Source organism: Grammomys surdaster, unplaced genomic scaffold, assembly GCF_004785775.1.
Source record: "Grammomys surdaster isolate TR1022 unplaced genomic scaffold, NIH_TR_1.0 581, whole genome shotgun sequence".
NCBI classification, from domain to species: domain Eukaryota; kingdom Metazoa; phylum Chordata; class Mammalia; order Rodentia; family Muridae; genus Grammomys; species Grammomys surdaster.
This window is the reverse complement of record NW_021605000.1, coordinates 1,771,904-1,798,883: the sequence shown is the minus strand read 5'-3', so window position 1 is coordinate 1,798,883 and position 26,980 is coordinate 1,771,904. Positions and strand designations below refer to the sequence as shown.

At 41.9% G+C, this 26,980-nt stretch overlaps 1 protein-coding gene across 1 annotated transcript in view; it reads right to left on the bottom strand.

The window, feature by feature from the left end:
* LOC114633359 (heparan sulfate glucosamine 3-O-sulfotransferase 3A1) overlaps positions 1 to 26,980 on the bottom strand; it is an 86,532-nt gene that overhangs the window by 56,519 nt on the left and 3,033 nt on the right. The window lies entirely within an intron of this gene.

Here is a 26,980-nt window from a genome sequence, read left to right as displayed (position 1 = left end):
TGGCCATAAACCATCCTCTATTTACCTATGACAGCACAGTATTTGAGTTCATAAAAGGATGGTTTTCCCCCTAACTTCCTACGCCTGGAAGGCCGCAGCTTCTTTTTACTAGGGGCTCATGTGTCAGGTGCACACAGTGTTTAACTGAATAAAGCCAGTTGCAGGCTTCTATCACTGTTGAGGTGAAGGAATTCAAAGGGATCTAACGGGACCCTGATAAAGATTGCACAGATTCCCAGGGGTGTCATGCATAGTGGGAAAATATATACCTACTGTCCTGCATAATACAGATGGTACCTGAAGCAACTATTGGTTTCTTCATGGATTCACAGACACCTCCTTCCCCATGAGACAGGAGGAAGTGAGTTTCCTCAACATCACCAAAACCCCAGGAAAGGGTGGACAATTATCTTTCAAGTTGCCAGTGTACTGAAGGATACTGAGGTTTGAATGTAAGGGAAGTAGAGAAATTAGAACAGCAACTGGAGCCTTCAATGGGAGGCGTGGGTTGGTACCAATTTTATCCCACTGAAACCATCACACACACACAGATCCTCGTTAGCTGGGATTAAGGGAAACAGAGTCATGTCTCTGTAGATAAACTGGGATTAGGAATACAGGCAGACTGAAAAAAATACCGGCAGTATCCAGACACTGCACCACTGTGCATTGATGACCCAGGAGCGCATCTAGTTGCTTTCTTCCCCACCGCAGTTCAGTGGAAATCTGGCCGTTTCGTTCATTCTGACACTCACTGGTTCTAAGAATCACTAAATCGATAGAATCCAGAGGACAGAAAAACCCAGCAAAGCGCTAAAGCCTGCCCTAAGGTCACAGAGCCCCAGAATTGGACTGAAGGCTAGCCCCTCCTTTTTCCTACTGATCAATATGAGCCCTAAGAAACATGTCTGTACTTTTTCTTATTTCTCTCGCTCTGTCTCTGTCTCTCTGTCTCTGTCTCTCTGTCTCTGTCTCTCTCTTCCCTCCCTCTCCCCACCCCCACTCTAACTCTCCGACTTTGTTACTGTGTTGACCTCCAGAGACCCTCCTGGCACAGCCTCCTACGCACTACACTTATGTTATCAAGCAGCCATAAGCATGTATCTTGAATATCACAGAACTGCACCTATGAGTATTGGTGCCAAGTATATCATCTTTACTATTGATTATGGTTCAATGCATGGACCAAGTTAGTGTTATGCAGTAAAGCACTTGGAGCCATGCCCTGCACTGAAAATCTGAAGAGCTTTTCCTGAAGAAGAGTCTGAATGACTTTTAGCACCTTGTTGTTCCCACTTTGCACTGATCCTCCAGCGCAGCGGCTAATGCTGTGACTAACGTCAACTTTATACACGCAGAGCTCTTCTATCTCTTCATAGTTACATACACGTCACAAGCACCTTAAACTGTGCGCCACAGCCTCATATGGGGTCTCATAAATGACTATGGGGGTTCACAAAACTTTCATTACAGTAATGTTTGACGCACAAGGGTGAAACATTGATTCACAAGTAATGGATTCAAGTTGTTCTGGGAGCACTGGTCTGTACTGTGCCACACAACCTCACTGAAGTCTTGCTTTGGAGCACACAACAGGCTCACATACTGCACATATCCCACACCAGACTACACCAATGAGCGTTTCCTAAAACACCAAGGCTCAGATTCAAGACGACTGTTCACTTTGAATTGTGGTGTTTTTACTACACCAGAAGGTTTCTGCTATTACAGAAACACAACAAATTAATCATAGAAAATTTTAATAGTTTCCTACCATTAAGCTTCAGCATGTAGGTATCAAATTAGCATACCATTGGGATGTTTCATGTCAGAGTGTTTGATTCTGAAAACTACAATCTGAGTTGCTATCTTGAACTTCATACAAAAAAATTGTTAAATGAAATTTGGCTTATAATGAACAGAATTTCAACAATTTCTGAAGGCAGTAAGTGTACTTCTGGTGCCTTTTATATACATTTGTATGAAGCAGGTTTCTCTCAGCAGACTGTCACAATGTAAGAATATTGATCAACTATGAAAAATGTTGAAGATGCTGTACACCTTGCAGCATCAAGCATTCAGCCAAGACGAAGCTCTTTATCTAAAACAAGCACACACATCCTCCTCGTTAGAAGGCAACTTTGCTTTCATCTTTAATCAATGGTAAAATTACACGTTCATCAAAGAAGACTTGTTTAAAATACAGTTCTTTATCATTTATTTTCAGCAATCATTCCATCTGCATGCCAATTTAATAGATGCAGGATTGTGTAGCAATTGCCCGGGCTCAATGGATCAGCAGCGTAAAAAGTTTATGAAGGGGCTAGAGAGAGGGGTCCAGAGGTTACAAATGCAGCTGCTTCTCTGGAGGAGTGGAGTTTGGTTCTCAGAACCTACATGGTGTCTCACAACCTGCTGTAGCTCCAGTTCTGAGGGACCTGATGTGCTCTTCTGTCCTCTTTGGACACCAGTATGTATGTGACATATATACTCATACATATACATAAATAAAAACAATCATAAAAATATAGTTATAAGAAGCCTGTTACAGCCGGGCCGTGGTGGTGCACGCCTTTAATCCCAGCACTTGGGAGGCAGAGGCAGGTGGATTTCTGTGTTCGAGGCCAGCCTGGTGTACAGAGTGAGTTCCAGGACGGCCCTGGCTATAAAGAGAAACCCTGTCTTGAAAAACCAAAAAAAAAAAAAAAAAAAAAAAAGAAGCCCATTACAGAAGACACCAGAATGGAAGTGTCTAGAAGACGTTAGAAGGCAGGTTCTCAAAATCTTCAGGATCTTTTGGGCAAGAGCTTAGCTTTCAGAAAGGGTTATCCAAGCTGGGAAATCTTCCCATTTGATCTGAATGCATTTGTTGTTTTGATCACATACAACATGGAGCATGGCTTATTAATATTTTATTTAACGCTTTCTACCCACAGCATTTGCCTCTTTGCTTCCTCTACTAGAGTGATCAACATTTCCAGCTTGTGTTATCCCCTCCCATTTAGAAGATTTGTTTTCTTTTGATCCTTGTATGCAGCTTCTTTTGCATAGTAATAAACTTAGGCTCTCATATTTACGTCGAGGTCTCCCGGTCAATGAAGATTCAAGGTCTCAACACTGAACACTAGTTTGCCTTTCCTTGTTTTAATTTTGCCACTAATAAAATTGTTGTTGAGTGATGAAATGTTTTACTTTTTAATGAGTCTTGTAGTCTCTGCCTCTTTACAACCTCCAGGCTCCTAGTTCGTTGTCTCAGCTTTTCCAAGTGCACTCTTCCTTACACAGCACGGCAAGGGGTAGCTGCTTGGCAGAGGTCTGTTTACCAAATGCTCTTCACATTCCATCCACTGGAGACCTACTAAATATACCTTGGACCTAGGTGTGTGTATGCGGGTGTGTGCACACATGTGATCCAAGTGCTCACGGAGGCCAGAGAGCCTGATGAATCCCCTGAAGCTGGAAATTCCGGTTGTTGTAAGAAGCCCAATGTAGGTACTGGGAAACAAAGACAGGTCTTTTATAAGACCAGTATGTGATCTTAACCACTGAGGGGTATCTCTGTCCCCTGTCCTGTAACTTTTATTTCACATTTGATTTGGTTCTTTTCCAAATCTTGTTTATGCTGTCCTCTTATTTTTTTTTTTGCATATGATCAGGCATTTTATTTGCCCAATGGTGTGAAGTAGGCACGAATGTATCTTTTTTTGTGAGTTTTCTGTGGTTTCTGCGATCTGCTCAGACCTGCTGGATCTACAGGTTACCTTCACGATGAGTTTCTCTCCTTACCTGACTGAACTTTGTTTCTTATTGTACAGTAATCTTTGTCCTAGATCATGGTGAGCCAGCATGGGAAGTGTCCTGAGAATCAAGTTGTGAAAATCACCCAGAGCAGGTTGGGTTTTTCTTCTACCAAAGACACCAAGGCTATCAGTGGTCCTGAGATAACTTCTTAGGTTGCTCTCTGAACTTGTGGTTTCCACACTTCCCAAGTATCACACACTCAGGCTGCATGGAAACACAGCAGCCCGGTCCTACAGTTTTAACACAGACATCATTTGTTTTGTTTTGCCTAAAAGTTTAGAGAAAAAGCAAGCTTCCTTGAAACTTTGTTTTCAGCCCAGGAACTATGGTGTTCCCCACTCTATGAAGTTAGGCATGGAGCTTGTCAGGGCATTTGGCTTTTATAGGAGCCAAGCTCACTCTCCTACTGTCGCTACCCCCCATCCCCAGAAATGCAGGCTCCTGTGAACTGGAGAACCCCAGGCTCTTCCCTGAAACCCTCTATGGCTCACCCTCCCCCATCCCCTACAGGGTCACCCCACCCACTCTCCAGGCAGAATTTCCTTCTGGAACTTTGGCTGCAGGAATTTGTTTTTGTTTTGGGCAGCTGTGCTGTTTTACAAAACATTTTCATGTTTATTCTTAATGGGAGCAGTGGAAAAGATCACTCCTCCCCCGAGTTTAGTCCATCTCATGCTGGAAACATCGTCAAGGTAAACAAGGCGCTTCTAAAATAAATGCCAGTTAGATGTTCTTTTCAGAGTTGGGGTATCAATACAGGCTGCCACCTTACTGCTGCCACATTCTGCTCTCATCTCCGTCTCAAATGGGTCTCTGGCCATTCCTGCCTCCGCCCACCTTCCTGTTCCCAGGAGCTGTGTCCTAGCTGTGTAGGCTGGGAGCTCTATTCTGAGAGACATTCTTAATCCCTCCTGGAGATCAGCACCATTCAGAAGATGGGAGTTAGCAGGTCATCAGTCATTCCACCTTCCTAAGATCCCCTGTGGGTCTAAAGTGACAGTAAATTCAAGAACTGACATTCAAAAGTTCTCACTACCCTTGAGAAATCCAGCCATAGCCAGGGATGCACAGTAATAGAACAAGCGTGGGCTCTAGAGTGGGTACAGCCGGCAGGGCTAGGCTACTTGACATCTTCCCACTGTGGTACTCCAGTGTCTGACCTGAGTAGCTGGCTGTGTTCTGCCCAGGCCAATAACTCTGAAACTCACTTTTTGCTTTTTTTGTGCTAAAACGAGAGAATGTCAAAACTATTGCTTCTGTCACATCTAGGTCTAACTTAGGGACATTTCTTTAACGATGCCTAAGATTTAAGTCAAGTGTCTTTTTGAGAGGCCAAAACAAAATCCTATGAAAGAAGACAACTTGTTCCAATCGAGTCAACAAATGACAGGTTCAGCGGCAGAAGTCCTGAATCCCACAGCAGATTCTCAGCACTCTCCTCTCTCTCTCTCTCTTTCTCTCTCTCTCTCTCTCTCTCTCTCTCTCTCTCTCTCTCTCTCTCTCTCTTTCTCTCTCTCTCTTTCCCTCTCCTCCCTCTTCTTCCCTCCCTCCCTCCCTCTCCTTCTTCTCCATCTTTCACTTGTGGGAGAGTGAAAAACTTAGGATGCTCACAACATCCGATGGTTAGCAGAGGTCTATGAGAAATGCTACAGGGGTTCAAATCTGAGATTGAAGTAGAGTTCATGATAGGATTGATGATAGGATTGGTTATTGAGCATTCTGGCTTCTGTTCATAGTAATAGGCTTCCTGGAGGAAGGGTCCTGGATGTGTTCAATTTGCTAGTCATTTTGTCTGCCCAACCTTCAGACCCAAGTTCTTATTGTACAGCATTAAAGAGATGGAGATTAAACAACTTTTAGGTTTCTCCCAGGTAAGTATGCTGTGCCAAAACCACATAACATTTTTGTAAAATGAGCAAAACACCGTTTCAAAGAGTTAAGCATCCTATTAGGGATGTGGAAAGTGTGAAAAAGTTTAGTTAACAGTTGTCTATGTTGAAGAAAACATTCAATCTTTGAGTACCATGTGATCGTGAGTTTAACAGTCTAACCCCAAAGGGCAGATAGGGATTTTTCTCTTATACATAACCTTGGAGTTCAAGGGGATGTGGAAAAATATTACAGTCAAATCCAGTAAAGTTTAACTCTCAAATACTGGTCATCCATGAGATTTGTCACCCTGGCATCACAGCTGCCAAACCCATTTAATCTTTAGTGTTCTTGGACCCAGTAGCCTCCTTCTCGCCCACAGCCCTCTGCTTGGAGGAATGTCCCTCTGATACTTCCATCAAACATGGACCCTATCGCTATGGGTTTAATGTACTAATTCCTCTAAAATTCCTGAGTGAAAGTCCTAATCTCAAGTGTGATGGAGTTGGCCTTCCTGGGGTATCAAATGTAAATGGGGGCACAATGGAGTCAATTACTTCTAAAGACTATGAGTGCTTGGTTCATTTTCTCTGTCCTCTCTATTATGGAAAAATTCATCAGAAATGTAACAGTATACAAACAAAGAGGGTATCCCTTATAGATACCATATCTAGTGGAGTACTGACCTGGGCCTTCCCAGCACAGACAGCAGGAAACAGCAAGAGTTTGTTCTTTAAGTCACTCAGTTTATAGTGATTTTGTTCTCACAACTCAAATGGACTGGTGGACCTCTTGCTGGAGTTTGATCCCCAGTGTTCTCCACACTCACATCTAGGATCCCCTGCATTGATTTATCCCAAACCTATGCAGCATCCACTTCCCTAAGCATTTAAATGTCTGTGCCGTGATCCTGCTCAAAAATGTTGCTATTTCCATTGGAAAAAAACTGCATACATTTTAAAAATGAGGTTCTATTGTTTCATTCTGGTTTAAATTGAAATTCTCCTCATAGACAAAATATCCACTCCAGTCATATCAATCCTTCCTAGGCCTCTTCCTCCATTTGCAGTTACCTCAACTGGAGTTTCTTTGTGATGTCTCACTGGTGATATAATTCTTACCACTTTTTAAAGTATTGGCTCATTCTGAAGACTTTCCCCCAAATACTGTTGCATTCAGGAGACTTCCCCCAATGCTGTTTCATTAAGGAGACATTCACCAGGTGCCGTCCCGTCTCATTCAATGGGTTCCTCTCTCGTTTGTAAACTCCCTGACACAGCTCTACACACACAGTTTGCTTCTCTTTACACATGCTATCTCTTAGGGGCTTTATGATTCCTCTCTAAACTGCACTCCATACTAAGGAAAAATAAAACTTGCCTTTAAAAAGCTTTTTTTTTTAAGTTTCATAAGGATGTTCAAAGTAATATATATAAAATATGGCAATGATTTTTTCCAAGCCTCTATTTTGATTTCCTAATTTTCCAAATTGATAGGCCTTTTGTTGGTGAGATGCACCAGCCAGATAAGAGCAGGGTCATTTTAAAGGAAGAAGAAAAGGTCCCTGGGCCCACGAGTCTGCATCTTTTTCATTCCCTATTCCAACTAAGAAAATCTCGTTTTTTCCATCCCGTACAATTGTGACTTGTGTCCAAGGGGGTGACAGGAAACAGAATGGAGCAACCACTTTGGTGTATAGTCTTACATAATACAACATTCTAAAAGTTTAGCTTCTTTGACAGTCTCAGAGATTTCCAAACAGTATGAACCCAAGCAGAGAGTTGGCAATATATGGTAAGAGGAGAGGAAAATGGTACTGGAAAGGAATGGATGGAAAATAGGAGGGACTTGACTAGAGAGCAGGAGCCCTGCAGGCTTTAAAGCCTGGAAGTATTCCCTGTCCATGTTATACATCATTCTCTTCAGTGAAGGGAGGGGTGGGAAAGTCTCTCCCTTCTGTGAGTGGCATACTCTCAGCAAGGTCCGGTAACAGGTAAGGCTCTTAGCACATAGCCTGCTCCCCAATTATAGTGTCAGCATCACTTGAGGTCATACTAGGGATGTCAATTCTCAGGCTTTTCCATAGACCTCCTGACTCACTAGAGTCATCCCTGGGCCTCAGATCCAGAACCTGTGTTCTAAGGAGGTCCTGAGAACCTGCTAGGGTTGAGACACTGCCTCCGCAGATAGTGCTGTTGGATATATTGACTCTGGACATTAATTATCTTAAAATCACAAGCATTGATTATATGCCCCACATGGAGAGTCCAGGACCTCGGAGCAGTGTGAATGGATGGTTCTGGCTTGGCATATCTCTTGAGAGTCCAGCCACTCACAGTCACTTGGGGGCTTGGCTTGACCAATGGATCCATTGCAAGCCCATGTACATGGCCTTTTGGAAGAGGCTTCAGCTCCTTGGCATGCTGGCTTCTCCATAGAGCTGCTTATAAAATCGGGTGGCTAATTTCTGCAGTTTCTGACAGCTAAGCCAATGTAAGACCTGCAGCCCAGTCTTTGAAAGCCACCCCTAAGAGGAAGTCAGCCATCACTGCTGAGTATTGTTTGTTGTCAGGGAGTCAGTAGGAACAGGCACAGTTAAGAAAGTTTCTGAAGCTCCAGCTTCTGAAGGAAGGAGTATCAAAGAATTTACAGAGGTTTCTTTAAGACCTCCACACTAGTGCTGGAAATGACCCCCAAAAACCTTTAAAATTACATGGAATCCAGGGCATTCCATTTTAATTTGTACTGCTCCCACAGAAGATCAAGAGATAGCTTAAGATTTATTTCATTGGTCCAAAAGAAAATAACCTTCTGCTAAGTGCTTTTGTTTTATTTTGTTTTGTTTTGCCAATAAATTGTGTGGTATCGTTTGTTACAATTTTCATGTTTGGTGGTGACAGTTGGCCAAGCAGGTATTTGTTGGATAAGATGCCCTACCTAGCATGCTACTGATGGATGGAGCTGAAGTTTCCATCAGTGTTCATTCCAAATGTCCTGGGCTACATTCCCAGTCCTCTAAAGTGCTTTCCCCTCCCAGTGCCCAGTGTACTCAGGAGTTCCTTCCTAGCAGCCTTGCTTGAGACCTACCTTCCCAGTGGCTTCTGTACTACACAGACTTTAGGTCTAGAGAAAGAAAAAAGAACAAAAGAAAGAAAGAAAGAAAGAAAGAAAGAAAGAAAGAAAGAAAGAAAACACCAAAGCTAAAGACCCTGGCCTGAGTTTTCTTCTGTCATTGTGATGACAGAAGTCAGTTGATGACAGTTCTGTTTGTGGAAGGAAAATACCAGAATCATGTTAAACACTAAACAGTAGGGTGGCTGGCTCAGATGACTTACAGAAACCCAGAGAGCAAAACCTATGAAACTTTTAATTTTATTTTAATAAGTCTTTAAAGTCCATTTATAAGCCAGGCCTTCCACAGTGGACTTTGATTTACTTCTTCAACCCTTTCTGAAGCCTGGGATCCCTTTGCCTCTGTTCCTGACTCTATGTGTACCACAGTACTCAGGGAAGAAAAAGGATTTGATCCTAGCTAATGAGAGAAAGTGAAAGACTGTCATTCACCCTCTTAGTGTGACTCTGGATGAGTCCTCTTTTTTCTAATATTTATTTCTATTTCATGTGTTCAGGTGACAGTTTTCCATACATGTATTTTTGTGCCCTACATATGTGTTGTGTTAGAGGAAATCAAAATTCCCTAGAACTGGAGTTACAGAAAGTTGTTAGCTGCCACGTATGTGCTAGGAATCGAACCTGAGTCATCTGGAAGAGCAGCCAGTGCTCTTAAATGCTAAGTCATATTTCCAGCCCAAGACAAACCTGCTTACCTGAGTAAGAGCAAAGCCAAAGCCACATCAATAGAAAAAAATATCCGTAAGAGTGGCAGTTGCTTGAATTTGAATTTTTTCATGAATTCAAAATTGATGTTGACTGCCCATTATCAGTGGTACTCATGCACTCATGAGTGTACTCATGGAATTATTACTCATGTAATAATTCATCATCTAAACGCCAAGGAAAACATTACATTGCCAGCCATACTGGTACAACCCTATCACACAATTACAGTATCTCAATTATCCAAGTGTCTAGCACTGTGTGTTTTTTGAAACAAAATCCAACATTCATGCAATTGGACATCTTTTTCCATAAACATGAAAATTTACATGTTTCTTACTCTGCATCAAAGGGACATGAGAACTCAGCCCCATTTCTACTTGTAAGAGCTTGCTCAGGGTGTGAATTCACACAGCCATTTAGAAATTACTTTAGTCCTATGTTTCGAATGTGCTTTGACTTTGACCTCTCTCTCTGGAAATAGAACTCCTATTGGACACTGGAAACAGCAGGACAAATGACGATCCCACCAAGTGGATCATTTCTAAGAACCTCAAGGTTGAAAGCACCCTGGAAGCAAAGCCAATAAACTATGATATACTCTTAAAAGGGGATTTCAGTGCCACAGCAACTTTTATAAAATACTGAACAATATAGTTGAAGAATGTGTGTGTGTGTGCTCACAAGTGATAGTGGCAGCATAGGAAACATCCATGTGAACACCAGTGACACATAGGCAACGCCTGACAAGACAAACACCAAGCTGTTTTGTAAGGGCTGTCCCGGCTTGCTTGCTTGTTTCTAGGTCTTCTGTATGAAGGAGCAAAGGCAATCAGTTCCGTGGTTGTGGGAAAATGTCAATCACATAAAATTGCACAGATTAAGAAGAAAATCAGCAACAATGGTAGCAATGTCTTCTGAGTGACAAATGGTCAGTTCTGAAATACTACAACCAGCACAAAAGTTCACCTGTCAAAGTCTCTAAGGTATTCTCCAGGAAGCAGGCGTTGACAGGATTGCAGCTTGTGTGTTACTGTGGAGTGCTGATATGAGATTGCTCTAAGTGGGCCCAGCCATGCAGCCGACTTGGGCAGTTGTGTGTGAAACAGTCACTGTAGGAGCGTTGTTCCTGTTGGTTGCATTCAGTGGAGGATAGTTTTCTGTATTCTTCTATGAATGGATTCATGCATAAGAAAATATAAAATTCCCATGATGCTCCAATGGATTAAAAAATGTATTAAGCTCACTGGAAAGAAGTCAAATGATATAGAATAAATGACGCTGTGCTCCTAATAAATAAACACACTTGAATATGAACTAACAAAATAGCACTCATAAACTTGTTTACAGGCAAGCATGCTGTATCATAACTACCAGTCACAGGGACAACAATCTGTTCCATGAAGAGGTGAAGCGAACTATGCAATAATAGGGGAGTTTACCATCCAAACAAGTCATGCTGTGTCAGTGTATGAGGATGTATCTTAGAATAGTCTCTGGAGGGAGCAGCAGGTAAGAGTGCTTACTGGTATTCAAAGCACCTGGGTTTAGTTCCCAGCACCCACATGGCAGCTCACAGCTCCAGGCCCAGGAGATCCAACACCCTCTTCTGGCTTCTGTGGATGGTGCATGCTTGTGATGAGCAGACAGACATGTAAGCTAAACACTCACACACATGAAATAAATAAATAAAAATTTTAAATGTGTTATCCAGAGACTAATAGCTCCAGAAATGTTTTTTTTAAACGCTAATCAGATAAGAACTTGGAAAAAAACCCCTAAGGTCATTTCTAATCCCAATAATGGGGTTTAACAATAGTATGCTTTTTTCCTTAATAATAAGGCTTTTAAAATATGAATTAATAAGTTCCATTCCCAGAGGGCTGAGCTTTAGTGCAAACTCCATCATTTTCCAATAGGAAATGAGTATTATAAAAATACATTCAGTCACACATTCTGAGTAGATGTGTTTCTAATTTATAGCAAAAATTTTAATGCTCTTTACATTTCACTGTAGATATAGCTCAAAAAATCTGAAGGGACATGAAATGTCACCCCTCTTTACCACTTCTTTCTTTATTTCTCTCTCTCTCTCTCTTTCTCTCTCTCTCTTTCTTTCCTTTTTCCCCAGAGCATATACAATTTAAATTCCTTGATTCAGGCTAGGGACACCCATTTTCTTCAATTGCCATCTCAGCATTCCTCTGCCAATAAAACACAGCCCACAGACTCATCCATTTTCCCCCTGTTACCTGAGAACAGCCAGAAGCCTTCCTCTCATTTGAAAACTACCTTAACTTAAACAAACAAATCTAAAAGGCCTTCCTGGGGAAAGAGTTTGTCTGACTAACCACTTCCTTTTCTCCCTGGTGGAGATTAGAGAAGAGAAACTACCCTGGAAAAGCATGGCACCTCATCATTCACATCCGGGTTCAACAGTTCAGCTTTCCCGGTGCTAAGCAAATGGCTTTACCTGAGTTTCCAGCACGGAGCCAGTCTGTTCCCTGGAATGCTGATAGCTCTATAGAAAAGTCAGATGTTCACATCAGTGCACTGAAGTTGCTTAGATATCCAACTGTTGATTTATGGTTTTGAATTTCCTACTTTGAAGGGCAATGATTTGGCCAAAGCTTTGAAACGTGGATCATGTAATTGCATACTGGCAAGAGTCTAAGCAAACTTGGGAAAGTGCTTCTGTGAACTCAAGTTTCTTTGCTATTTGAAAAACTTTTAAATTGCATTATGCATGGGATGGAGGGAAGCAAACCTTGGTACACATATGGAAGTCAGAGGACAATCAGTGGGACTCAGTTCTCTCCTTCCACCACATGGAGCCTGAGAACTGAACTTGGGTCGGCCTAGTCAGCAGGTGCTTTCGCTTCCCACAGACCCTCTTTGCTGTTTTATAACTGTACTTATAGTATTAGAGCCAAAACATAACCTATTCACTGATGCAGTTTGATAAACAATTAAGCTGTATAAGTAGGAAATTTCTCATCTAGTGGTGTCTAAGCATGTCACAGCATCACCTTTTCATGGCTACAGAGCACCGTTCTTTCCTTCCTCAAGGTATTTTATTAATGACCCCATGTTGTATTTCCTCTAATGGACGGATCAGTCATGGGGAAAGTGCATCTACAGTACTGCCACAGCTGTCCAATGCTGTCACAAAGTGTGACCCTCAGTACAAACACAGAGAGAGACTGTGATTGGCTGTAGATAGTGTGTAAAGAGCTGCACAGTCCATGAGGTCCAGCCAGTTACTTGTGGTGGTAGATGGCTGGAACTTCTGGGAAAAGAACACTGCTATCCATCCCTTAAACAGCTTCTTCGTGAAGGAAATCCGAGGGAACAAAATTATGTGTAAGCCGAAAAGATGGTCAGTGCAGGGCACAAGAAATCACTAAAACCCTCAGGCTCAAAGAGGAACAAGGCTATAAGCTGTGGAGAGCAGGTGCATGTATTCTCCATCTGGAAACTTCAAGACTCATCCATCTTTTGGAGAAGAACCAGAAATACCAATGTTGACAACCAAAAGAATCTGTAATTGCTTCCTGTTTCCTCTGTGTGTGTGTGTGTGTGTGTGTGTGTGTGTGTGTGATGCACATGCATGCTCTCACGCATATGGATGTGCATGTGTTCAGGCTATGCATGCCTGTGTGTGCATGGTGGCCTGAGGTTGACACCAGGAGTCTTCCTTGAATTATTCATTGAGGCAGAGGCTCTCAGTTCAACGCTGAGCTCATACGATGCAGCAGTCTACCTACCCAGCTTGCTATGGGAATCCTTTCTCTCTGACTCCAAAAGCTGTAATTGGAGGTGGAACAACATGATCCTTTCATATTTATGTAGGTTCTGGGGATCCAAACCCCAGTCCGCATACTTTTTGCTCTCACAGCAAATACCTCAATGGCTGAGCTGTCTCTCTAGCATCCAAAACTGCTTTTAAATCACACTTTTCTCCCTGCTGGCCATTTTGGGCTGCCAGAGCAAATTCAATGCTGGCCCCACCTACAGTGTAGTGTCCTCTCCCCTCTCCTGTCTCCCTTCTCCTCTAAGCAGAATTCTATGGGGTCTGTGCACACATGGTGAGACAATTACAATGTTGCTACTGCTAAGCTGCAGGGAGAATTACACAAAGTCTGACTGAGAGCAGGGATGACTTGGGGAACCACTTTCAGTTTTAACCAAGAGGATTCTGTTTCTTCCTTCGACTCTCTAGATCTTCCACACTTGCCCCTTAGTCCACCTCCCTCTCTCCCTCTAAAACCTCTCCATCATGAGTCACTCGATATACTGCTTCCCAGTGAATCTGTGAGTAGATCAGAAAGACAGTCATGGTAAAATTAATTAATTAATTAATTAATTAACTGTGATATTCTAATGTTGAAGGTAAATAGACATCGCCGGAATAATTCCTAAACTACCCACAGCTATGCTTGTTCTAAATCAGGCACATCTGGAAATATCCTCCAAGTTCCTTCTCTGTGAAAGTCTATAAGTTAGAGAAATAAAATTATTAGCAATTAAATGAGCAATCTAACACTGTAACTGTGTATTTTCGGGCCACAAGCAACAAATTTGTGACTCAGATGACTAGGAATAAGCTGGCTTGATTTTCTCATGTTTGAGCATTTTTTTATTTTATTTCATTTTTAGTGCTTGCTCATCAACACCAAATGTCCAGACAAGAGAATAAAGTACCAGGATCATGTCTGGGAGTGTGAATGTCACCTGTTGTTGGTGTTTACGGTGTGAGGAATTGAGAACCCACAAGAATACATTATAACCAATGGCTGAAACCTTGTAAATGTCCAATAAATGTCTTCTTTGGTTCATGGGACTTTCAGGCAAGGGATCAAGGTCAGCTTTGCTTTTCACACATGTGGAATTTAGAATAGGCTGATATGACCTTTGTGACCACTCTGGCTAGTCATCCGCAGAAACAGATCTTCCTGATTTGTTTCTTTCAGGAGCAGCCACCACCCTGTGACCGAAATGTTCAAGTAAACAGAATGAACACATGGAATGCCATGCATGTTCTACAGCTAGAACATGCCATTTCCATCCTTGCAAAGAACACAAACATGGATAACTCCGTGGTTAAGATTCCTGGCTACTCAGCCAGAAGGCCCACATTCAGTTCCCAGTACCTATGGCTTATAGCTACCTGTAACTCTAGCTCTGGGGGATCCAATACTTTCTTCTAACCTCCACAAGCTTGTGTACACACACACACACACACACACACACAATTTGGTAAAAACCAAACCTAGCTGGAATTCTTTGACAAAGAAACTATTAATAAAATCACCACCATAAGTAATCACATAAATGTGCAAATCAGTATAAAAACAAAACAACACCAACAACCCCTCTCCCCAAAAAAACCAACAACACAATTAAAACTCCTCTTCATTTCTGAAAGACTTGTATCTGCGGATGACTAGCCAGAGTGCTCACAAAGCAATCATGAAGCGTCTCATGAAGACTCAATTCAAGTCCAGGACTGTTCGGGAGGTATGGAAGGTCAGATGCACACGGGATACAGTCCTAGGAATCTTACTTATCTCATGAATTCCCATTCACCCATCAACTCATTGCTGTCTTCTGGCTTCTGTATACCACACAGTCCACAGTCTCAAAGTCACAAAAGATTCTTTAATTGACAAGGCAAATATTCCCAGCCTTCTACAAAACTTTCACTGCATTGAACTTGAGACCCTCCCTTTCTCCACATCAACATTTTAGATAAATGTTAAAGACAGCAGGTTGAAGAGAATTTTACAATAAACACCCACCTACCAAGGGACTCAGTTCTAAATATACATTCTGATATTTTATTGACACATTTAACTATTCTTCTATCCAATTTTTAAAGAAATCCATCTATGAACTCAACTGTTTAAGTGCTATTTAAAATTCAAATCATAGACTCCTATAGAGTTCCTTCTAAGTATGATTGTGTGCTCAACATGTACTGAAGAATCTCTTCCCATGAGAACAAGATGTGAACTCTCTCTTTCCACTGCTGAGTTCTGTTCCACACTCAGTGGACTCATGGTTAGAATGACCTGGTAAGACAATGGTGCATGGTGACCTCTTTTGGATTGAATGACCATTTCTTTCACAGGGGACAAATATCAGATATCCTCCATATCAGATATCTACATTATGATTCATAACAGGACCAAAATTATAGTTACAATGAAAGTAATACCATGGTTGGAGACCATCACAACATGAGGAACTGTCTTGAAGGGTCACAACATTAAGGAGGGTTACTAAGGCCACACCCAGTGTGTGCTAGCCTGCTCTAATATTCTCTCATGCACTCTACCAAGCAGCAGCACTTTCAGTTCCCATGTCTAAATACAGTTCACTCTTTTGGATATGTGTCCTTCCTCCTCCTGCATTCACTGCCACCTACCATTGTCATTACTACTAGCAACAATATACTCAAGATGATATGCTCAAATAGTCTCCAGTTTCTGCCCATGCCTTTATCACTGATAGCATTCCCCCACAGGTTTATAAGCCCTGCAAACAAAGCATCTTCACCATCCTCTAGATCTCTACATCCACCCGAGTGACTACAAATCCACCCACATGCCACATAGGAGGACTGGGGTTCCAAAGTCAAACCAGAGGCAGCATGCAAAGCCAGATCTCCATCAGCCAGTCAGTTCCCTCTCACAGGGCCCTACTCCAGGAGCTTCACGGAACCGTGATGGTGGCCAGTGTCCCGGGGACATAGACCTTTTAAAGGAAAGCCAAGAAGAACTGAGATCTGTGTCAGTGAGAAATGCATGCAAGCTAGCTTATTAATCTGTTTTATTATGATTACATATGGTGTTATATTGTACACATATCATTTTAAATTATAATATTGTTAACATTTCTTTCACCATTTTATCCATGCCATTTAAATGTGTGCACTAGACAGAATGTTTAACTTGCAGAGATAGTTTCCATTACATGACTTTAAAAATTATTTTAATGATGTAGCAATTGTGCCTATTTATAAAATATAATGTGATGACCCAATACATTATACAACTTATGCTAACCAAATAGTATAATTAGCATTTCCCTAAGGGTTTCCATTCTTTTTGTGTTACAGATGCTTGGATTACATGTCTACTTTCCTGTTAGACAGGGGTGGCCCAAAATAAAGCTCTAACTCTTTAAATAAATCACCTACTGAACCTCAAAAAAATCTCTACCCAGCCTTCATTTTTCAACTTGACACCTCTTCACCTCCACGGACACAATGGCAAACTCATCTACACTTGGAGGTTGTTGCTGGAAGTGTAGGTCTGGTGACAATGAGCCAGACTTCCTTCATTGTGTTCTCATTACTGATGCCCAAGTATCCAAAAGCACAAAAGGAAGAAGGGGGCATGGCCAGTGAAGAGCTGTAAAGCAAACACACTCAAGTTCAAAGTCTAGGAAACATCAAAATGGATAATCGAGCTTTAAAAATAAAGAAACAACTGACAGCTACTTTGGTGTTTGTGTGTCCCTTCCAAGACAGAATGTTTGTAGCTGAGCCAATAACTGCATTTCTACAAAATGGCCTCATCTGGAGCCATTCTGCACGTTTCAAGTTCCCCTGGGCTACTGCCATGCTGTTCCAAGGCAGAGAATGCTAAACCAATGGTCACCACAGCAGGCATGCAGTGGCTTCTGATTGGGACAGGGATGGAACTTACTGGCTTACATTTCCCTAAGTGTTCTCTAAGTGTCCCTGGCTGGTACTCAGCTGAGGGAGACAAGAGGTAAAGGAAAAGGAAGCACCATGGCTATGTAAAGACTTTACCTGAAGTCTGAAGCCTGCAAGCTACAGGCAGTGTCCACTCGTTTGTGGCTGCAGAAGTGCTAACAGCAGGGCTGAGCACCCAAGGACGACACTGCAAGGTCCATAGGGCCTGAAGTGTGAGTTGTCTGGCCATTCCCAGTTTAAAAAAATCATACTTTTGAGTCTTGACCTTGTGGAGTGTGTCATTGGATGATGATGATGCTGGTGGTGGTGCTGGTGATGAATATTTATTCTAGGCCCTAGCCACCCTTACCTTTCTCTCTTCAACCACACTTCCCTTTACACCAGCTGGTGTTTTCCAATGATTTTTTAAGCCACCACGCACTGTAATAAACATATTTTGCATCCAAAGCTTTTAGCACATGACAAACATGAGGTTTGTCTAAGCAATAAGGCTTTCCCTGACACGAGGGATCCACTCTCGTGTACTCTTCTATACTCTGCCATAGCTGTACAGCATCTCCACTTTTTAAAGGATGGGTTTTATTACACACTACCATCCTAAGAGACACGTGTCATGTCACCCACAACCTTTCCTTTATCTAACTCCTGGCCTCAGTGAAGATCTGTCCATGAGGCGGGCATCAGCCTCCTCAGACTGGGTGGCTGCATACACGCTGACTCATTTCTACTCGCCTGTGGATTTCCAGCGAACACATGCCCACTCAGCATCCTCAGGCATGAGTATTCCTATGTTCTTCCAACATGTCAAAGCACATGAGAATAATGAGCCTTCTTTTCTACACACCAAAGTCAGCAGAAACAGAAATAATTTCTCCCACACTTGCTCTCTTATTGCTCCTCTTTGCCACGGGGCAAACACACCTGAAAATCCCAAGAATTTTCATCACAAAGCATTAGGTCCCGGTGACCTCCCCCCCCATACAAATATAAAACAGATCCAATTTGTTTTCTTTCCATCATTAAACCCTCGCAGGGCATACTAACCGACCCTCTGGCTTCAGGAAAAGCCTTTTAAACAGATACTGTTGCAATCCCAAGGCCTCCTACACCAAGAAGAAAGAGCAAGGCCCCATTAGGAAGAAAAACAAACCAATTTCATTTCTTAAAGGGAAAAAAAAGAAAGAAGAAAAAGAAAAGCAAACCCACATTTGATGATGAAAGACACTATAAAAATAATTAGAGTCCATCATGAATATTTTTTGAAACAAAAGAAACAATAAGCATGTGTTTATGTTGACTTAAAATCATTGTTTGTGACATAAAGTCACTACAGTCTGGGTCCATTTCCTTCCCTTCCCTTGTCCAGAGCTTTTCAACATAAAGTCAGAGCAAACATGGCTTCAGTTAAGCAAGGTAGCACTGGGAGCAGTCTCTCTGTGAGCTAGACACACTTTAATCCAATCTCTTCCTTAAATACCTGAACTTAACTGAGAGTCTAAAAGGATTCACGACAATGACAAGCATGTCATTTTTGACTTTGCTGTTCAACCCACCTGACAACTTTGATATTTCCTAGTGAGAAAAGAAATCCAACCCACATAAGAACGCTGAAAAATGGCAAAGGAATTGTATTCCCGTAATTTGATTGATTTCTTCTTACTCTGAACACTCAGGAAAACAGAAAAAAAGAAGGAAAAGAAGAAAAGAAGCTTTTCCCGTCTGGACACCGGATTCTCCTGCTAATCTTTTACAAGCAGGCAACACTAAAAAACACAAACTGGTTACAAGGATCTAAGGGGAAGGCAGGCTAGAGGGGTCCTCAAACCAACATGCATCAAAATGCTGAAGAAAGAGTCTAAAACCAGACAGATGAAGAGAGACCAGATTCAACTAGAGTCAAAGCTTTAATTAACCAATTCTGGACAAGTAAAGGCTATCCCGCAACTGGCCCCAGCTCTGAAGAGTTTCTGTCATCATTGAGCATAAACCCAAACTAAATAAAGGTAACTTAGGGGGCACTCTTGTCAATGGGTAAGGCATATGTAGGTGTGACCTGGGCACTGTAGACAAGTTCTGTGTTCACAAAGAACAGGACTCAGGAATACAATAATGAAATGGAAGGATGCTGGCTTAGCAGTGGGGCTGTGTTCTAACTTGGGGTACTAACACACCTTAATAAGAAAAAGAAAAATGTCACTCCAAAGGTGAGTGAGACACTTTAGTAGAAACTTGCAGCATACAGGAAGAAGGCCTTCTGGGAATCCTTACACGAAAAGGAGACCTCAAGGCCACCCTGAGACCCCAGACACTGGGCACAGATACCACCCCACCTTGGCCCTTGTCAGAGTGCGAACACTCTTCCTTCTGATCATAGTCCCGGCAGTGCATTGGCTTCTTATGCAGCAGCTTAGAAGCTCCTCACTTGACTCACTCAAGAGGTTGGTTAGTGATCATTGTTTTTCTTTAATGGATATGGAGAGAGCCCATTGACTGGTAGAGTATTATTAATATACACAATAGGAATAGTGCAATGCCTAGCCTGAGATGATATTTTACTTCAATAAGCTAACAACAATATTAATTCAAACTTGCTTTTTCAGCTGAAGTCTGATGTGTTGCTCAATTTTATGATTAATGGTCCCTGATTAGAATCAAATAGTTCCAAAGTCACTCTACTACATGGGCTGCTTTCAGTAGCCATCATCTTAGGGACCAAGACTGGATAGCTGGGCAGAAAAAATATATGGACATTTCTGTCAAACTATCCAAGAATGCCCAGGAGGTGAAGCACACCAGAGGGCTAGATGTGGGTCAACCCGGAGTCACACCGTTCTATTATTGTGGGTAAGTTACTTTCCTTTTCCAACCCTGTGTTGTCTTTTATGTGGCATGCAGGAAATATTAAGACATTCTTAAAATATTGACACTCCTAAGATCATTTTGACTACCTACCTTTCGTCTCATTCAGCACACAGTGAGGGCTCAATGCAATTGGTTTCAGCTACTTTACATCTAAAGTGGTGGGCTTTGTCAAATACCTGTTACAAGCTTCACATATTTTGTTTGCTGTTTTAGTAAAACAAAAACAAAAAATCAAAAACAAAAATAAAACAACAACAAAAAAAAACCTTTTAGACACATTTTTACCCATTAAAATGGGAAAGAATACCAAAAGTAGAAAATAATATTGGTTCACAAAATTAATCTTATTTGCACAGGCATCCACATCCATCCATTGCACAAAGATACCTAAAACAGATTCACCAAAGACTGGCCAATAAGCCTTTGAAAGGAAAAGCTACTGGCTTCCTAGGGGCTCTGGAAGGAGCTGCTGTTGGTTTGCTTTTAAACCAAAAAAAAAAAATTGTAATGTAGATGAAGCTATTTTTACAGTTGTTATAAATATCAGAAGGGAGATGTTCGAAGGAAGATTTGTCATCACTCTGCTAAAAGAGAAATCCAGATAACGCAACTATGTGGTTAAAAACGGAAGTGCAAAAATGACAGCATGCTACATAGGCAGGGGTTTCAAGTCTGATAACGCTGGCAGTACAGACAGTGGCTCCAGCAAGGAAGCCGCTTAGCTAGAGACACTCCATCGTGGCTCTCCTGTACTCTGCCACGGGTCTCTCCATCTCTTCCAACCTGGAATGGAGCAATAGCTTCAGCTTGTTCTGGGAGTGTGTACACCATAGCAGAGACATTGAGCCCAGTTAGTGGGTGATTTACATAGGCTGGCCAGGACAGTCCAAGCCAGGACAGTCCAAGCCCTGTCACCCCTGATAATGTCTATACCCCATAGCCAGCTCCCCCAGCTATGATACTCACTCCTCCTAAACTTGTAGTTAAAAATGAAAAAATAAATGGGGCCCTGGAGAGACGGCTCAGCAGTTAAGAGCACTTGTTGCTCTTGCAGAGAAATTGGGTTTAGTTCCTAGCACACACACGGTAACCTGCAACCATCTGTAACTCCAGTTCCAGAAGATCTAACATCATCTTCTGACTTCTGCAGGCCATGCACATGGTGCACAGACATACATGCAGGCAAAACACCTGCACATAGAGATAGATAGATAGATAGATAGATAGATAGATAGATAGATAGATAGATCTTTTAAAAAAAATGTAAAGCCATGTGTCTTATTTGTCTGACTCCTATCTTGGCTCTTTCTCTTCCTCAAGTCCTGTCATTTATACCAAGGCTCCCTGTCCCCAGGAACCAGCTGTGGGGAGGCTCATCCTGCCTGGAAGCAAAAGGTACTGCAAGAAGGGAGGCAGCCAGCCCACACCGGCCCCCAAGGTAAAGGAGCCTGAGACACACAGAATTGTGTGTAGAGCACCTAGTCACAGCTGTCTTTCCTGCTCCCTAAGCCCTTCTTGGTTCCTTGATGTCTTCATTTGGGGGTTTAGGATAATCTTAGCTATTTAAATTACACAAAATAGCACAAAGAAATTCTCAGTATATAAACTATCCCCCTTCCCCCAAGGAGGCATCAATATACAGGCACAGGTCAAGTACAAACACACTGGTGAAAAATCAAGGTATCCATCTCAGTTAACTAGACTGAGTGCCATAGCACATGCCTATAATCCCAGCACTTGGGAGGCTGAGACAGCCAGTCTGGGCTACATGCAGCAATGCCATCTCCAAACAAGAAACAACACATACAAACATGAAAACCTACTTCTCCCTCTGTTCACCCTGGAGTTCTTCCAAGAACATAACATAGCACTAAGTGTAAACCACTTACATGCACTCACACATAAATGTAATGGCTTTTACCTCGCCACTAAACATTTCCATGCTGTGGCCTCAGCTTCTGCACTTTGAGGCATACAAGAAAAACTTGTGCCGGTTTCTTTTTTTTTTTTTTTTCCTTCTGAATCCTGAAGACAGAAGACTTATCTCGCCACAGACCTCATCAACCCAGCATTCGATAGAAATCTCTGCCTTTACTCAGATTTGGACCCTTTCACTTAAGGGAAGCACTTTGTGCCTCTTCTTCATGTTTAACTCACCAGCATACCAACTCCTGGGCTTTGTCTTGTATTAAATAAAATAAAGATTGGTTACGCAGAGGCACAGGGATACTAGGAGAGTGGAGTTGAGAAGAGAGGTTCTGTTAAGTACACTAGACACAGGGGTGACTCACGTTCCGTAGAATGCAGTGCCATATCCTGGTAGCCAGAAAGGCTCAAAATTTAAGACTTGTGTATTGTTTGTTTTTGGAATGCCCCATTAATATATTCTCAGACTGTGATTGAGCACGGGTAAGTGAAACCTCAGATATACAGAGGCTGCCACATTCACTCAACTATCCGCACCATTCACATGTGCCTAATTTGTCCCCACAAACACTTATTTTTCTGTTCTAGGCTTCAATCAAGAGAACACCTCCCAGAATTTATGTACTTCTTAGAAATGAGTCACTGTTGTCTTCTCCCACGTGGAGGGAATTATGTGTCTTACCAGGTTTTAGGGCATCTTGACGTTTTTCAAGAGACACACTGCACCAGTATGTTGCAAAGCTCAATTTGGGATCTTGGGACTGTCTCATATACATGGATTCTGGACAAGGGCCGGGGGAAGGGGTGAATGAATACCCCACACATGAAAGAATGTTATGTTCAATGAATAATATCAGGACAACCCAGAAGACCTCAGCAAAAGAGGCGTTGACCTCAGCCACTGGATTACCTGATTAGGAGCACTTCTGCCAGGCTTCCAGGCATATTCGTCCACATCCTTCTTTTCCTGCTGTTTTAACTTGACCCCATATATCCCCAGGCCCAGAAATGCATCATTAACCGAAGTTGTCACCGTCCCAAGAGTTGTCCTGCATTGGGTAGGTGCAGGACAAGTGCTGTAAGGGTTAAGCTGGCTTCTGTATGCCTCCTGTTCTATTAAGACCCTCCTCCAGAGTTGCACCACACAAGGGAAGAAATAAGCCTGCAATAAAGTCATCTGGAAGCGTTTTCATCTGAAGCCAGCTTTCAGAAACAGAGGCAAAACGCACTAACAAAAGTAATCTGGGGCATATGGCATTCCTTCCTCATGCACATTTCTAATATAAATCCTCTAATCATTTGTATCTTGCTTTTTGGGTTTATTGTCAAGACTTTTATTTCTCTCCAACGAATAAACTGCCTGCCATTAAAAAAAACAAAAAAACAAAAAAAACTACCCCTACCTAAAAAGAAGCAAAGTACAGCAGCTGGGCTAGGAGAACTGTACCTGTGATCTACGTTCATTATTGTTTCTTTTTTCTTTTTCTTTTCTTTTTTCTTCTGTTTAAGAAGACTACAAGCACTATTGGATCTTGAGTCTGGGAGTTCTGGCAGGGAATTTTACTTACTATTTTACCACTAGGTGGCGCTACACAACACATTCAAAGTAGGCGGCTCTCAAGCGAGAAGGAATTTTGTTTATATCCTTTCAAAGACTCTCTCTTGCATTCCTAATGGCAAGTACTTAACTGCATTATTAATAAACACTCCCCCTTTCCTGCCAGACATCTGCCATCATCTGACAACTCCTGAGACTGGCTTAGACTGTACTTTCCAGTGCCGAACTCAAGTGACCCATGGACAATTGTGCCTGTTCAGGTGCCTGAACTGAATTCAAGGGTTGTATTGGTTGTATCATTGGAAGCAGGAATTAGGAGAGAACTGAGCACTGGGTTCACATGTGTTTCCTTATTAGTTGTATCCATATGTCCCACAGAAATCAAATCAACACACACTCTCAAGTGTTAAGCATCTGATCAAGGTGAAGGCTAGAGGGCAGAAGTGTTGCTTCTGAGAAGTGTCTGTCCCTTGTGCATATATAAAAGGCACATGCCTGGTAAGGAACTTGCACAATTTTAACTCATTGTTTGAGGATAACGAAATTCCCAAATGCTCAGGATTTAATATTGCTGGGAAATAGAGACCAAGAAACTACACTAAAGTGCTTTGTTTTATATTTTGGTTTTGGGGAGGTGTTGTTTTTGATGTAGTTCCTCACTGGGGAACCAAGCTAGCTTCAAACTTGAGGTCTTCCTTATTCAGCCTCCATAGTTCTGGAGTTACAAGGTGAGTCACTGTGCCTGACAAAACCAGTTCTCCTTATCCGTCACATCTCTGTTAGGTGGAGGTAAAAGGTCTTTCCCTCTCGCCCAGGAAAAGAGCTAAGTACACAGGGTTCCTGCCTGGACCCAGAAATGGAACTAATGGTGGCTACAATTTATATTTGTTCAAATGTGTCCCATAGAGAGATGACCACTTCTTATGATTGTTTATATCAAGGACGCTTGTTTGCTTTGTGACCAACACTCTTCATGATGTGAACATCTGGTCTATGTAAGGTTTGTCCCTGTTGTCATTAATTGCACAGGCTGACTTTATTCCCATGACCCCTCTAAAAGACAGACTTGGCACTTATTCTTCCCTGACCAATCAACCAGTTTATTTATATGAGACAAATATTTGGGCCAGCATGTTTTCTGTTAAGAGGGGGGCAGGGAGGAGGAGATCACAATGCTGTGGGGGATTTCCACCCAGAGATTGTCTTCACATTCACACACAAAGTGTATCTGCATGTTCTACCCCTCAGATCATAAGGAAGGAACAAACAAGGAAGTGAAGACTTGAGATATTGCAAGAGGAATTGCAATTCTGCTCTGCCCAGCTTGTGTTAGATATTCCCCAACCATTTAATGAAGTTCCTCATACAAATCCCATCCCTCCCCTTCCATTGTTTTTCTACTTCTACATGCATATAAATGTACAACACACACACACACAAACACACACACACAGCTGATTAAGTTGCCAGTGATATCTATGGGGCAAAAGTCCAGAGTTCCAGACAATGAGAGCAGGTGGGACATGTCTAGTCGCTCAGAGCTTCTGGGAATTATATTCATGGAGGAAATACCTCCCCTTTTTTCGCCACACGTGGACTTCCTGGGCTCAGAGTCCTCCTTGGCCCCTGTTCTTTGCTTACTCAAGGACACAGACTCTGGACTTCACTCCATATGACCTTGCATGGGTGGCCAGGATCTGCACCTCCTTTGGCTTAAATTTCAAACTCTTTGTGAAAGAAGGGGATGGTGGCCCAGAGGGTGGGAATGGTTCCTGGAGGTGCTCCGCAGCTGTTACCAGCTGCCACGAAATGCAGAGTTCTCCCAGAAACCAGAAGTGCCTCTGTTCAAGTCATCTCTCTCCAGTAGCCTTGAAAAGTAAGGTCATGATCCATGATCATGTAAAGTCAACATTTTTCAAATTTTGATTAAGTTAGGAGCACACTAACTCCAAGTCTTCAGGCTAAGTATGTTTTGGTTGTTTCTGTATACTATAATGTGATATTCTTGTCCAGTCTTGCTAATGAAGGGAATTAAAATGTGAGACATGCTAGCACTAAAGATAACATAATGAATGCTTCCTATCATGGGCCAAATACAGACATAGAATATTAAAGGAGACACTTATGCATATGTGTGCTTGTGTGTATGTGTGGGTGTATAAATAGATAGAAAACAGACAGATGCACAGCATGGGTGTATCTATAGGTTGTACACTCAGAGGCTCAGGCAACTGTATGAAATATACAGTAAAGAATTGCATCTGTGTGTGCTGAACGTGTCCTGACTTTTTCTGCTATTATTCCCTAGACAATACTTTATATAACACTTACATTGTATCATGGATTATAAATAATGTACCCATGATTTAAAGTGCAGAGGAGGATGCTTTAAGTTATGTGCGAATATTGTACTATCTTATAAGAGAGACTTATAAGAGAGACTCAAGCACCTGCAAAGCTTGACACATGCAGGTAGATGGGGCCAATAGCCTCAAAGATAGCAAAAGGAGCATATATATGTATACACACACACACACACACACACACACACACATATATATATATATATATATATATATATACTTGTTCATGTGCAGTTTATTTAAATACTTGACAAATGAGTGTCCTTTGCCTCTGTAAGGAAAATGGAATATCTTTTAGTTGGTACTGGTGTAATGGACAAACAGGGAGAGGACCCTTCTCATTCAGTTCAAAGCTTACCTGCCCTGGAACTATAGTAGAGGCAACTGGTCTTGACTTCCAGTAAAGATTTTTATATTTTGAAGAAAGAAAAAGGATTTATACTCTCCTTTATAATCATACCACTCACCAAATGGAAATGAATATTATTCACTTAGAATAATTGCTATCCCATGAAACACAAGCAATAGACATTTGTTGTACTGATACCTTATCTAGTACATAAGTCTTGAGGGATGATTTTCAAACCCAACCAGGTGGAGTTTTATACCAAGAAACCGGAGTGTCCTGAGTTATTATATATGGGTCCACAAACAGAAACATATCTAGGTTTGGTAGGGGCATCAAAACACTTTAAATCAGTAAGGATAATATCCTGTCTACAGATTTTGAGCAACAAATTCATTTCCACTTTACTATACTTTTTTGAAGACGGATTTATACTCTACTCTGGAAATGCAGCTTATATTTTTATTTTCATCTCGATGGTGGAAATACAGAGAAACTCCTCAGCAACAGAAGTTTCTAACTCTCAAATTCCCACTCCAAGAGATTTCTTCAAACTTCCTTAAAGCAACAGCTTTCTCCTTTTGTGAGGACAGTAGGGGGCGCTGTCACAGTAAACTGTTAGGACAGTGACTGAGAAAGAAGACAGAAAGAAAGAAAGAAAGAAAGAAAGAAAGAAAGAAAGAAAGAAAGAA